General features: G+C 53.6%; 1 protein-coding gene across 1 annotated transcript in view; it reads left to right on the top strand.

Annotated features, from left to right (window-relative positions):
• Positions 1-4,593: 4,593 nt before the first annotated feature.
• LOC128843960 (glucagon receptor-like) overlaps positions 4,594-12,627 on the top strand; it is a 38,440-nt gene continuing 30,406 nt past the window's right edge. Inside the window, exon 1 of the mRNA XM_054041125.1 lies at positions 4,594-4,933. The gene's annotated coding sequence lies outside the window, so the exon portion shown is untranslated. The remainder of the gene's footprint in view (positions 4,934-12,627) is intronic.

Below are 12,627 nucleotides of genomic sequence, written 5' to 3'. Positions count from 1 at the left end.
ACTCAGATAGCAACATCCCTGATTGCAGCATCAACACCCTTCCCTAGCGGGTGCTGGGCTTTCCCTGTATAGCCAGAAAGCTATTGCAAGGTCAAGACCAGGAGGAGCTGGAAAGAGTCTGGAGGAGGAAAAAGGCTTGGGAGGGGAATGCCACCCTGCTACATAACAGTGCCCCCTCTGGCCGATTATGGGGCAGCACTGCCATAAAGATCTGAGTGTGAAACCTCCCGCACGAGGCAGGACCGTAGCCTTGAGGCATGGCAGGTGGGGGCATTGCCTCTGCTCAGGGGATGTGGCGTCTGCTCTCGGCAGTGGCCGGGCAGCGGGACAAATCTGGAGGCAGCTCTGGGCTCATGGAAAGAAACACCCTGCAGGTGGTGGTGCAGAAACCAGGGATCCTGCCACTTGCTCAGCCCCAGAGGGGCAGGGTTGCATTTAGTGCTGTAGAGCAACCCCTTGTGGGCAGTCTAGGAGCAGCGCCCATGGGCCAAGTGTTGACGGAGTTGGGATGTCTCCCGACCAGAAGCAGCAATAAAATCAGGAGATGCTCAGTGCAAAATAGCAAGACACAAAACCCACCCAGAACAGGAAAACTGGCCTCCAAGCAGCATCTGGGATGAGCATCAGATCGATGCCTCTGGAGCTGCCATGGCTTTTAAATAAACGATGAGGCAGAGCAGACATGTGCCCCGGGGGGTGGGCAGGGACATGTATAACAGTGCTGTTGGCACCGGGAATCTGAGCTACATCAGTTATTTTCCTCCCACCTTCCACTTATGTGATACTAGACAAACAACCCCAGCTCGCCCATGCAGGCATCTGGGGACAAATGCCACCTAAGCCCATCCCTCTCTTGCAAGTACATGACAGAGTGGGTGAGGCCATGTTTCCAGAGCAGTGCTGAGCGTGGCCCTGCGTCCCTGGGATGACTGCAGTTAATACACATGCTAAGGAAGAACTGTATGTGCAAAGTGCCCCCTGTAAAGTGGGTACCTGTACCAGATGAAAATGGGATCTGGATAGAAGATAACTGAAATGACAGCAAATATCTGCAGCCTTATTGTGTCATTCCCCTCACCCCTTAGTCACAGCTTAGCCAAGCTAGGCAGATTTCAGTCCCGAGCCTGCCCCTGGTAGCTGTGGAAAGTTGCATTAATAGGCACCCCCGAAGACAGGGCAGGGAGCACAGGGGAACCCAGCCTTGCATGGATGAGAGCTGTGGCAGACTTTGCAAGGGACTCCTGCCAGCTAGCAGGACGCAGCCCTCAGCTGCTCCTTGTTGGGATCACGTGGCTCACACATAGAGCCTGGTCCCTCTGAGGAGGACACAAAAATCCACAAAGCGTTCTCACACCCCAGTTCTGTACCCACGTCCCAGCCCTCCTCGCCCCTATGGGTTTAAATGGGCGCTCGGGGAGTGCAGGGTTGGGCCCATCTGTGTGCACCACTGCCCTCTGCTGGAGAGAGTGCCCTGGGACGGAGCTGCAATGCCCTCTTATCGGCCATAGCCAGGGGTGCTGAAACAAGGTGTGTAGTAGGGTGCTGAGAGCCATGGAACCAAACTGTAAAGCCTGTGGGTGATGAAAACCACTTCAAGCCACGGGGTGTGGCAACCCCCCAAGCACCCCTAGTTCCAGAATCCATGGCCGCAGCCTGCAGCTCAGTCCTAAGCCGGCTGCAGCTAAGCCAGCATTCAGCCACAGCCCTTTGTCCCGCGGGTTCTGGGCTCCATCCCTGGTGCAGTTTGGGTGTGAGTTAGTTGATGATCATGGTGTATTTCTTGCAGACAAAGGTGTCCCTTCCGCTCTCAGGGCATTGCATTGCCCTGATCAGCCCAGCTCAGCTGATTAGAAAGGAATCGGTCCCAGATCGTCTGTCACATGGCCTCTACTTGAGGGGCTTTTGTACTGTTAGAAATCCTAAGTGGAGAGATGTTTCAGTAGTTCTTTGGGCACAGGGCTGTTTGAATGGAGAACATTTGGGTTGAGGGGAGGTTCTGATGGGCCAGTAGAACCAGGGCTGATATGGGAGTCTCAGAGCAGGTATGCATCCCTCTGAAATCTCTCAGGATACTGTCTGAAGCTCAGCTCTTTAAATCCTGCGTAAGCGCTTTATTTTTAGCGTCCTTTCCGAATGCGCCGAGCAAACCCTGGGAAAGCTGTATAATCCGCTTGCATGCGAGGCACCAGCTAGGCTAGGGGGCAGAGCCCAACCCAGGAACAAATCCCAGGTCAGATGCAAGAGCACCATCCTTCATCCTGCCGAAAAGGGCAAGCCAGAGGGCAATGTTTTCCCAGACTGAAAACCAAGGCCCCCAAATGACGCACACCTGGAATATCCTGTGCTCCAGAAGAGAGATGAATCTACCTCTTAGCGCATTATTTTGGGCTGGTCTGGTCTGCTTAATTCTTTTAAAATCTCCATTGGGGGTTTTATTTGAGATAAACAGCCCAGCAGTATTCTGACAGATTCATCTCTTAATTGATCTGAATTGCTTTACCTGTTTAAAGCCTGTACAAATGTACAAGTTGCCATGTTTTGACTGTTGAGTGAAATAAATGGCTTCTTAAAAGTCTCTTGCAGACATCATACTGTGCGCGCAAGATAGATGCAGGGCTCCCTTTACAGAAATGCAGCTGCTTCTGAGATGGGAGGCAGCAGCTACTTATTAGCTCACAGCAACACTATGCAATGGTTTAAGAAGTAGAGAAAAGTAGCATAGCTCTCAAGAGCAGCAGAGGAATTTAGGGAGACAAAATGTAACTGGACTGTAGCTGATGAAGCTAACACCCTGGCTTTGTTTGTAGTATAATTAATAACTTCTCTTTGGAGTTTCCTTGTAACCAGGCTGGGCACCTCCCAAGTGCTCCCTCATGGCCTGGGGTGGCTCTGCTGGACCTTGCCTCAGTTTCCCCTTCTGGTCAGGGCCACTTAAGAACTCTGCATCACAGTCCAATGGTCATTAAAACACTCTCCCTTCTGGGGTCCAATTTATTTAGTTCTTCCACACATTGGCCCTTCAGGCCCCATCCCAGTACAATGTCTTTCGTCCTGTGAAACAGGAGGCCTCACGGCTCCTTCCCAGAGCTAGGTGCAATTCAGACCGGCCCTTTATTCCCTGCAGTATTCACCTGCTTCCTTCCATCAACTGCAGTTTCCCCTGGCATCTATCTATCTATCTAGCTATATCTGCCTGCCTGGCAGTCCCACTCCTCCCAGCTAGAGCATTAGGCGCCCACTCAGGTTCCTTTTAAATCCCACACCTGACGCAGGTGTAACAGGGCAGGGCTGGCTGGACGGGCTGACTGACCTCAGGCCTCCTGGCCCTTAAAGGGGCAGGATGTCCTGTTACATTCCTCTTGGGTTCCTTTGAAAGTTCTCAGGCGTCGTCTATATTTTCTCATTCTGCTCAACTAAACAGAGCAGAACCACTTTCCTACACTGCACAGCCAATCTCTCGCTGTTGCTCCAGAATGGCTGACGAGCAGAGATCGCCTCTTTCACAGAACAGATCATGGCACATTGAGAAAGATGCTCTAATGCAGTGTGATAAACCAGGCAAGCTGAACGTAACAACAAATGGGCAAAGGACTTGTTGCACATGTTAGTCCTGCTTTTAAAACTTTTATTTTGGCCCTGCTTCTGCAAACATGCATTTGAGCCCAAGCAGGCATTGAGCTGACACTTCTGCATGCCAGTAATTTGTCATGGGTGAGGCCTCCCAGTTATTAGTGAAGCTCTGCTGTTGTAGGGCCCCATTGATGCCCTGCCAAGAGGACTTCTCCCTCCACCTCACACACTTCTTTGCTTCCTTAAGATGCATGAAGGTCTGCAAAGTTTTCTGGGTTTGCTTATTGTTTTAAATCACAATTTCTCATCATTTCTTTTTAACCTTCAGGAATATCAGCCAGGTCTTGCCTTCCCTCTCCCATTGCAAGACTCCTCGGAGGACCAGAGAACTGGAGCGGGAACCCTTAGTAGATTTGAAACATTCTCTCAGCCATCTGAGTTAAATAGAGGCTAACAAAAAGAACCAACTACCCCCCGGGTTTTAAACAGCCTAACAGGCCCTTTGCCACTCCTTGGTAGTTCACACTTCATGCTCTGCTGTTTGCGACAGCAGGAGCCTAGAGACTTCCAGAGAAAACAGGACAGACAATATCATTAATAATAATCATCCATCCATCCATCCATCCCCCAACATTAAAAACCACACACTTCAGGAGACAAAAATCCCCAACCCATTCCTGGCTCTCTTTACCCCATGTGAAGACTCAAATATGGGTGCAAACTGGTTTGTGTCTTTCCTTTGCAGGCAGCCTTTCGCTCAGGAGAACAAACTGCGAGGAAGTGCTGGAAACAGTGCGGAGGACGAGCACCCAAGAAAGAGGGCAGATCTCTGTGCCCTGCAGTGCGTCAGTTCAAGTTGGGAACAATTGCCATGGGACAGGATGAACTGGACGGGAATGAATGTACGTCTGAGCGGGAGCTCCCTGTGCAGTGAGAGGCTGGGAGGGGAGTGGGAGGCAGGCTTGTAAGAGTCTGTGGCGTGGTAACAGCTCTCAGCCACACACACATGCTCGCTCTCTCATACACACAGATGCTCACATAGCCCTAGCAATTAGAGGCACGGTTTGCCAAGGAGGTAGGTACACTTTAGACTCTGGCTACAGCTAACTTGTCTTCACTCCCCTCCCAGCAATATCTCCATCCTGTGGTTCCCAGGTGCCAGGTTCTCGGGCTGGAAGCAGGAGTGGAGAAGTGGACTCTCCTACCCCTTTCTCGGGCAGGCTGCAGTTCTCTCCTTAGCTGTGGGGATTTATGTCCAAAGCAGAGTGCTCCTTGGGCAGCCAGCCGAGTCGTCTGTGGAGACCCAGGACTGCCTTCCACCAGCAGCCTGGGCTGAGACAGGAGAGTGCTGGGGTTTGGAAAGGTAAGTGAAATTCAAAATCATTTCAGAATAATGGATGGGGAAGGGAGCTGGAAATATCAGAGGAGGTGCACAGGTTATTCAGGTTTGAGAGAGTGACTGTGAGTTAAACTCTGTGGAAGGTCAGGAAACTGGGAAAGCCTGAGTTATTTTGCAGTGGGACTAAGCATCACTGTGTAACCAGAGGTACAGCAGGGAGATCATTCTGCAATCTACTACATCTGGTGTATAATGCATCTTTCAGTGCCCTCATGCTTCAGCTACTAAGTACGGCATGTGTTTAAAGTCCATAGTTATAGTCTAAGCCCAGAAGCTGGTGTTAAGTATAATCTTGTTTCCCACAAAGCATTCTCTGCAATTGCATTCTGTCCTGATAGTCGGATTTGATTTACCGCCTGCAAATTCACTCTTTAATCAGTTTGACTGCTTGCTGAGAGGTTTATTTGAGGAGGGTTTAAAGGGACAGACACTATGACCAGAAAATGTATTCTAGCCTATTGGTATTTTCCATAGACTGGGATACTCTGTGTAACCCAGGGCAAAGGACACTGTAAATTTATACCCTCTTGTTTCTAAGTGCAGTGTGTGCAATGTATGGATACAGCCAAAGACTTATCTGAAGGGACGCCCCATTGACTAGACTGTCATATTTCATTGCAATGGAATGGGTGCAACCAGAGCCTTAAGAAGTAATTATTTAAAGGAATGAAATGAACAAGTATGTGAGTGTTAAACCTCTTAACTTGCAAAATAAAACCTCTCCTCTCGCTCTGTCCTGGAACCTTGGTGTGGTTCTCTCTCCCTTCCGGGAAATCTTTGTGTGATATTATTGACACCCGTAAATTGTTCTGGATTCCTTGTTCTCCAAATGAGCTCAGACAGGATTTAACAGCTGCTCAACAAGACGCCATCAAATTTACACCATCAAAGTGGTCAGAGCAGAGCATTTGAAAGAAAAAAGATGTTAAAGAAACCAGCGCCCTGGGAGAAAGCAGTGACATGCCAGTCTGTGTTGGTGCTGCTGGCTAGCAGGGTTGGAGGGTCAGCTGGAGGTGCAGGGGCCATACTGAATGGGAGTGAGGGGAAAAGGCAAACAAAAGGACTTTGCACTGACTGGGCGGGCTACGTGGGGAAGGGCTGAGGGCTAGTTCTGTGACTTCCAATGGAGCTCCAGGCATCTGCAGGATGGTGGTCGTAATGGCATGCTAAACTGTATTGTACTGTTCAGCCATGAGGTGCCGCTGGGTGTGACATACTTTATTTAAGCTAACCTCAGCCAGACCTGGCAGAGCATTAAAGGATCTCAAAGTGAACACATCTGGAGCATATAGGCAGCTCTGTAGCCAGTCCATAGCTGGTACAGGAACATGACAGTGGTGAGGGACCCAGTTGTAGTGCCCCAGGGGTGGTTCTAGTCCAGGGAAGGCTTGGCACAGGAAAAGTGAAGGGGATGGCTTTGCCGGATTGAATGTCTAGCCTCACTGAAAAGCCCTGTTGCTAATCTAGCCCTGTCAGCTGATCCCCTCCACCTGTGCATCACACGGGATCAATTCAGGGCTGGGGTCCTGTTGGTTCTGTGTAGACACCAAAGATCCACTTGCTGCGAGGCTAGTGGCTTGCCCCAGTGTCCTTGGCCTAAATGTCCCCTCCCACCCATAGTTGGGCAGGGTGATTCATAGATGTTTAAGGACCACTGTGATCATCTAGTTTGAAATCCTTCATAATACAGAACATAGGAGGGCCTTGAATTAATTCCTGTAGTTGAACTATAGCATATATCTGTGCAGGGTACCAGCTGGCTGCTGCCCAGAGGTGGCTGCATTTTAGTGCTGCAGAGTTTGCAATGTGCTTTGGGATCCTTTGGGTTGGGAAGTAGTATAGGCATTATAAGAAAGCCCCACCCCTGACCCCCCCAGCACCGCGCCACCGAACAAAAACAAAACAAAACCCTCGAGCGCCGCCCCATGAACAAAAACAAAAACACTGCGAGCGCCCCCCACCACCCCAACATTGGCCACCCCTTATAAGGTGCCGCCCCAAGCACGTGCTTGGTCGGTTGGTGCCTGGAGCCGGCCCTGTTGGCAGTTATCCACATCCCAAACATGCGTTTACCTGCCCAGTTACAGGAACTGATGCGTGTGCCAGGCCAGTCGTGGCAGGACACCTTGGTCATTTATGGGCACTCACTGAGTCCGTGGACACGAGCTGTGTTTAGCCAGCTATCTCCCTAACCAGCTGGATGCCTGGTAAAAAGTTGCCAGATGGCTGGGGCCTTACACATCGCCTGAGTCTTGCTCCAGGTCTCAGAGCAAGTGAGCTCATGTAACTCGCACCGCGGAGCACAACAGGAAGAAGCGACTCGCCGCAGGGCATGAGCATGTGTATGGTAAAGTAGCCCCTATCTGACTGGAGCCTGTGTCTTCTTCCAGCTCAGTGGTGTGTCAGTCCTGCCAGCGGCGACTCCCAGAGCTGTGCCTACCTTCCACAGCGGGATGGAACCTAGGAGAAAAGCAAAGATGCCTGGCAGCAAAGACCTCCTGGGTTAATTCTTCTATTTCCTTTCTACCCCCAGCTAGACTGCTGGGCAGCAGGACGTTTCCCAGTGTCAATATGACACCTATGGCCAGATCTAGGCCCCATCACAGGGAGTAGCTGCATGGTGCCTGTTCTGGGTCCCCCCTCCGTGCCCCAGGCCTTGCATCTGGTTGCTGCTGCAGTGCTGATTGCTGAACCCCGGGGCAGCAGTGCTCAGCCCTTGCAGGCAGCTATCCATCCTGCTCCACGAATCTTTGCCCTTTAAACAGCAGCCCTTGGAGCAGTGACTGCAGGAGCTGGACGGGCACTGGGGCTTGGTGGAGAATGTGGGCCCTGGATTATTGGCTGGTTGCACTCAGCAGCAGCCCACGCCTCTCCTGGTAAGAGAGCCGCCTTTGATTCCTTCTGACCCTGTCAGTGATGGACAACAGGGCCCGGGCTTGTCCCGCCTGTGCAGTCCAGTGCTGCTCAGTTCTGACAGCCCATTGTGGCCCAGCACCAGGCCCACTGCTGAGGCTGTGCTGGGGTTAACCCTTCCTATGCTGGGCTGAGCACAAGTGCCCAATTACCCGTGAAATGGTGCAAAATGAATGACAGTGTTCTGCAGAATATGAATCTGTGCAGCGTGGCTGAGTGATGACTGTGGGGGCAGGGGGACAGGATCACAGGCTGCCGATATCTGGAGGAGGTGCAGGAATTACAAATGTGACAATGAATACAGGCTGGGTATCAGAGAAAATCTCCTGGGCATGCAATCGACTGGGCCCTGGAAGGCTGGCAGCACTCACTGTGCTAGCCTTGCCATAGCCAGGGAAAGCCGTCAGCAAGCAGGCGATGGAGTGGCTGGGACCTACCAGGACCTTGTGTCTCTCACTGCTATGATTCTAGTCACTGATCCTGTTTTCCACCCATCCTGGCTTCTACAGGTGGGCGTGCAAGATTTGCTCAGATCCAAGCCTAGTCTGGAGCATGAGGGAAGAGACTCTGAAGGCAGTCCCCTCTGCCAGGCCTCAGGGAAAGGTGGCTCTCTCACAAGTGCCCCACATGGGCAGTACTCTGCCTGACCCTTACCTGGGGCAGGGCACAGAGAGCAGGGAGGGCACAGGGAGTTGGTGCACCAGGCCAGGAAGAATTCCAGTGCCTACCTGTGTTCAGGGGAGCCCAGTGGTGGCTCTAGTCCTGCTCCCCTGGATACGTGCCTCTGCCCCTTTACACACTGGCTGGCACAGCTGGTGGGCCACATAGCAGGGGAGTGAGCTGCATCCCTCCAAGCTGCATCCCTCGGCTCGCCCCACATCTTGGGGAGGCCCCCAGCATGGCTGTTAGGGTTGCCAACTTTCTACTCGCACAAAACCGAACACCCTTGCCCCGCCCCTTCTCCGAGGTCCCGCCCCCGGCTCACTCCATCCCGCCCCCCTGTTGCTCGCTCTTCCCACCCTCACTCACTCACTCGTTCATTTTCATCGGGCTGGCTCAGGGGGTTGGGGTGCAGGAGGGGTTGATGGCTCCAGCTGGGGGTGTGGGCTCTGGGGTGGGGTACAGGAGGGGGCTCCGGGCTCAGGGACAGGGCCAAGGGGTTCGGAGCATAGCAGCAGGTGCAGGGCTGAGGTGTGTAGGCAGAGGCCTGGGGCTAAAACAGCTGTTCTCCAGCCAGTAACCCAGTGCCCTGGGGGGAATCCAGCTCTACTCGAGTGCCAGCCCAACAGGGCTGGGTGCCTCCCTTTTCAGGGCCCACGGCTGGCCTGACGAGCCCCCCAGGTGCTGCAGGTTGGGGCTGATGCTGACCACAGTTCTTTAACTGCACCGTGCCTGGTGGGGAAGGGCTTTCTGCTCACAAGAGCCTTCAGCAGCCAATCAGATTTCCAGTTTGCTAGCTTCTCTGTGGTGTGTAGACAGCTCCACGTGCATGGGAAGTATGGGCTTCCACAGTGGGACTGCAGCAGCCAACCTGCTGCTAGACAGAATACGTCCCCAGGCACTCGGTGACGCGGCTCCAGCACTTGTGTTGCTTCCTCAGAACACATGTGGCTGGAGAGCAGCACCCCCTATGCTAGAATTATCCCTCGATGTTATGGAAACGCGTTTGCATCCCTCTTCTTCTCTGGCTGCAATCTCATATGCCCTCCCTCCCGACGGCTGCCTACTGGGCAGTGCAATAACAGCTGTGACTCAACCAGTGCTCAGGGTGCGAGTATGCGGCTGTTCTTGGCTAATGATTTGTGACATCTTAGTAGCCCACAGAGAAATGGTGCCAGGCCCACATCCAGCCCTCCCAATGCAGGGGACAACGCCCACCATTGACTGCACTGAATACACACCGGGGCAATTTTTGTGTTGTAGAGGGACATGTTGACATATTGAGAAGATTTCAGGATGTCCATTACAAATACATACACATATCTTGCCATGGCCAGTGTTTTTATGGGAGCAGGGACAATGGAAGGGGTATCCACTGCCCCTCAGATCCTGCCAGCTAGGCAGTACCGGGACAGTGGGGAGCACACCTTGTTGCTCCTCTCAGGAGTCACATGCTCACCCAGCTGTGCATATCACAGCCAACATATGTACTAGCTGACTGGGACATGGGACATCTAGGTGATGTGCAGAAAGCACAGGGCAGTGTGGGAGGTGGGCACAGCTCCTCGCCCTCTCTCGAGTGCTTCAGATGAAGGTGCAACCCCCCTCCCCCCCCACAGTTGTGGATGTGGGATAATCTGCTCTGAATGTCACAGTTACATTGGAGGGATAAAACGTTTACAATTGATATAAATCCTCATGCTTCAGGGCATAACCCAATCACTAATGGGTGGGGTCAGGAAGAAACTTCTCACACTGGCAGGGATATATGCAGCTTCCTCTGCAGTAGCTGGTGCTGGCAGCTGTCAGAGAGAGGGTACTGGATTGGCAGAGCACTGGTCTGCTGCTCTGGGTTGGCAACCGCCATCACAGCCTATCAGACATAGGGAGGTGTATAAACCACTGCCAATAACCCTGGCAGCTATGGCACACCTACTGCTCTAGCAGTAACATTGTGCCCTCCTGTGCAATGGGCCCAGGCTTGAAAGTTGGGCTCTAGGATACACCGGGAGTGGGAAGATGCTAGAGACTGGGATCACGTGGTCTGTCCCAGGAATCAGAAGCTGGGGAGCAAGAGCCACACTTCAGGGCACACCTCAGCCTGCAGGACTGTGGCCCAGTTGTCTGGCTGAAGGGCACTCACACACCAGTCCCTGTCCGGTCTCCTGGTGGTATTGCACAGGCCCAGGGTATTTCAGAGTGCTCCCAAAGTCCTGTGAGCCTGGCTTGCAGGATGTGAGGTGGTGCCGCTGGAACTGGGCGCATCCCAGGACACTCAGCCTGGGCCGCGACCTTGGCGCCAGTGGCATCTGTGGGAGCTGCCCTTCGCATTGCCCCAAGCACTCAGCATCGCTCCAACTTTGCTCCTATTGGCTTCAGGGAGAGCCAAATTAGGCCATCACGAAGCATAGCGGAAACTCCCGCCCCTAAGCTTTACCTTCCTCTCTCAGCCAGCACAGACAGAGCCGGAGCTGACAGCACAGCTCCCATGGCCTGCAGCAGGAGCAGACTCGGAGATCACATCAAGACCAGCCACTTCCTCCCTTCCGGTTGCTTCCTGTGTAGGTTAGATCATGAGTCGCCCCAGCTCCGCTGGCTGGCCCAGCCCTGAGCTAGCGGTGCCTCCTGCTCTGAGGTCGTGGGGTCACCGTCTCTCACTGTGTTACCACACCCAGGTTCCTGCTCCCTGATGTCCTGAGACCATCCTACTTCACCTCTCTCCCGCTGGCTCTTTCTTTGGCCCCTGCAGGCTCCTGGATATCAGGGGGCCCTTCATTTCTCTGCCCTCTGTCCCTTTGTTTCTCAGTTCCCCCTCTGTGCCTGAGGGCCCCAAACAGCACCAATAGCAACTGGCAGACTGTGTGAATCCCAGGACAGGTGATACAAGCCCCCATACAGGCTCAGCCTGCTGACTGTGGGCAGGGCCGGCTCCAGGCACCAGCTTAACAAGCAGGTGCTTGGGGTGGCCAAGGGAGAGGGGCGGCACCTGCGGCAATTCGGGGGTGGCAGGTCCCTCACTCCCGCCGATCGCGGCTTTTTTTTTTTTTTTTTTTTTGCTTAGGGCGGCAGAAATGCTGGAGCCGGCCCTGACTGTGGGCCAACACATGCTGGGCTCCAGTCAGCATCCGCTCCTGTCCAGCTAAGGAACAACAGAGGGAGAAGCCCTTCCTGGAGTGAGCTGATGAGTCTTCCTTCCTTAGCTCTGGAGAGGCTGCTAATCGCAGCCAGTCCTCAGTGAAATGCACTAGCAGAGAGGGCCCTACATGCTGAATGCAGCAGACATGCTTCTCGCTGGGACTTAATGCGGGGGGTGGGGTGGGGAGGTGTCCTGCACCCACGGCTGATTCACCCCTCAGCTGCGCTTGTTAAGGGCCGAGAGGGCTCCAATTAAAGCTGGGCCCTGGAAGCACTGCTGCTTTCCCAGTGCCCAGGAGGATGGTGGCTGTTAGAGGTGGGTTCAAGGTGGGGAGATTTGGCTCCGGATTCCAAGCACCCCAATGGTTAGGGTCTCTGGAGCCAGGTTTGGCCAAAGGCTCTTTGCCGACTGGTCCTGCTGGGGGTGGAAAGCACTGATTGACAGGGAAACAAAGGGGTGGCTGCCCAGCTCCTCCCTATGTTCCCCTGGACTGAGCAGGACACCCCGTTACATAGCTTTGTGCCCTGCTGATTGCAAAGGGGTTTGCTCCGGCAGGGAGGCTGAGTGCAGACTCACTGGCTAGCTCACCAGACCCCTGGCTGTTTGGCTGCAGCCCAGAGCTCTTGGAACACCTGCACCTGCACGGCTGCACCCTATGCTACGCATGTCCCCTTCACTGGGCCAGCATCCCAGGGGACATTGCCCCTAACGGCTCGGGGGCTGCAGCGGGAGCTAGCACTGCAAGGGTTAAGAGCAGCTGTTGTTCACATCAAAGTGGGGAGCTGCTTCTGCCTTAACAATGGCCTGAGAGCCGTTTAACCCCTTCTAGTCTGACACCAGACAGACACCCAGGCGCTGCAGCTGCTGTAATGTCACTGCTGAGCCTAGGCCTGCTCCGGGAGAGTGATGGAGCTGCCCAAGGAACTCTGGTGCCTCTGGGACACTGCCT

This window comes from Malaclemys terrapin, chromosome 10 (genome assembly GCF_027887155.1).
Source record: "Malaclemys terrapin pileata isolate rMalTer1 chromosome 10, rMalTer1.hap1, whole genome shotgun sequence".
In the NCBI taxonomy this organism is placed as follows: domain Eukaryota; kingdom Metazoa; phylum Chordata; order Testudines; family Emydidae; genus Malaclemys; species Malaclemys terrapin.
The sequence above is the reverse complement of the archived record's forward strand: the minus strand, read 5'-3'. Positions and strand labels throughout refer to the sequence as shown.